A 2054-nucleotide genomic window follows, 5' to 3' on the forward strand; every position below is an offset into this window, starting at 1 on the left:
CTGGTGATGAAACCAGGAAGGGCGATGCAGGAGAGACCGAGCTGGGTTCCTGTTTTGAGTGAATGAGTGGGGAGTGACAGCAATACGGTGGAGGGAAAGAGGGAAACAGGAGCAGGGGTTTTCAGGAGTCAGTGGCAGTATAATGGCTTGCAGAGGGAGGAGACTGTCAGCCCACTTAAGGGGGCTGAAGGGAACTGGTGCTTTGAGGGGAGGGCTAGGCAACTGGTCAAGGGAATGTTTGGTGCAGTGGAAGAGGACGTATAGTTTATCTATAATGGAACGGATTATATTAGTTATAACTGTTCTAATTGCAAATGACCGAAAATATTGGGACCCAAAGTTAACGGAGTCAAAAGAAAAGCTTCAGGAACCGGAGTGCATTGTGAGTCTTAGGAACTAGAACCAGGCACTTGACCTCATCAGGACGCTCTTCACCTCTTTTTTTTCCTTTTAGTTTAGCTTGGCTTCATTTTTCCCTATTGTAAAGGAACTTTATTCACATGGCAGAGTGTACGGTCACTTTAAAGTTCTATCAAAACAATCCCAAGGAAAAGACCTAGACTAGGCTGGCTTGGTTGTGTGATCATTTCCGAGTCAATGCTTGTGGCCCATCTTGGTCACGTGCTTTTCCTCGTGGGCAGGGTAAGTGAGTCTATTATCAGGAGGTATGGAGGAAAAGGGTGTGGGGCAAGTAGGAACATGAGCCACCACAAGCGCCCAGAGAACACGTGGAAAGGTTCTGGAGGGAGAGGAGATCAGCGGACAAAAACAACCAACAGTAGCACTGTCACATGTGAATGAGAATAGACGGGTGGAGGGACTTGTACCTGAAGCAATGGCCAACGACTCTGGAGCTGTGTGGCAGGGTGGCTATCTGAAATAATCTCAGCAGCTACAGATGGAGGAGAGGGTCTTGGTTTGAATTTGCTGTGCTTTCTAGAGGGTCCTAGTTTTCACGAACAGATGGAAAATGGTGGTAGGTAAGCGGTCCCTGGGGAGGTTGGCACATGCTGGACACAGCGGCAGATTCTGGCATGCTTCATGAGGTAACTGGCCACGTACATCTGCCAGGCGGGTCACCCAATAGATCACTTTCACTTGAGGAGAATGAATCATTCTCTTTCTGCATCGTTCTGTGCAAGGTGCTTTCCTAAACTGCTTCTGTGATTAGAAGGTCTTACATCTTAGGGAATTTGTGACTGGCTGAACTGAGTTGCTATCTCGTAGCCATCAAAAAATGGCATACGGCTGTGTCTAGTAGAAGCACTGAGGTGGTGGCCAAGGATTCTCTGGAGCTGCTTTCTTGATTGCACCAGCCCAAGACAAAGCTTACAGCACAAATGAAAAGCACTCAAGTGTAGACAGTTCTTTGCAGCCCCCCACGAAGTCGATATTCATTACTAACTTCAACCTCCTATTAACCTAGAACGTAATGTTATCCCCATGTCTATCCAATAAGGAAACAGAGGCTCTGTAAAGTAACTGGTTTAAGATCTTACAACTATTAAATTTTAATCCCCAAGGTGAAGAATGTGAATTTTAAAAAGTTATGGTAAAATTTTACTAAATAATAAATATGGTATTTCGCGGAGCTTAAATGGTATGTCAAAGTGAAATAATCATGAGAGAATATGTAAATAAATATATTGTTAAAAACAAAATAATAGCAACTAGAATTTATTGGATACTAAGGACTGTGCTACACACTCTGAACATTTAATACTCGTAACTCATTGAATTAGGTACCATTATCATTTCAACAGATGAGAAATTGGAGAAATATTATTACTAAACCATTACCATCACTACCACAACAAATGGAAACAGGAATAGGCCATGTACATGGAAATCAATTAGTAGTAGTTTGTTTTAATTCAGGAAATGAGTATGAGGAAAGGGAGAAAAAGAGGGATAAATCCTGGAGACTAAGACAAATAATGGATTTTGCCTCTGTGAAGGCACTTTCATTTCCTAGGCAACTCATCACTTCTTCTGAGCATCACTTATATTCACTGGCATTTTCTTTGGTCTTCGAATTGAATTTACATCTTCAA

Source organism: Pteropus vampyrus, unplaced genomic scaffold (genome assembly GCF_000151845.1).
Source record: "Pteropus vampyrus isolate Shadow unplaced genomic scaffold, Pvam_2.0 Scaffold127, whole genome shotgun sequence".
Classification (NCBI taxonomy): Eukaryota; Metazoa; Chordata; class Mammalia; order Chiroptera; family Pteropodidae; genus Pteropus; species Pteropus vampyrus.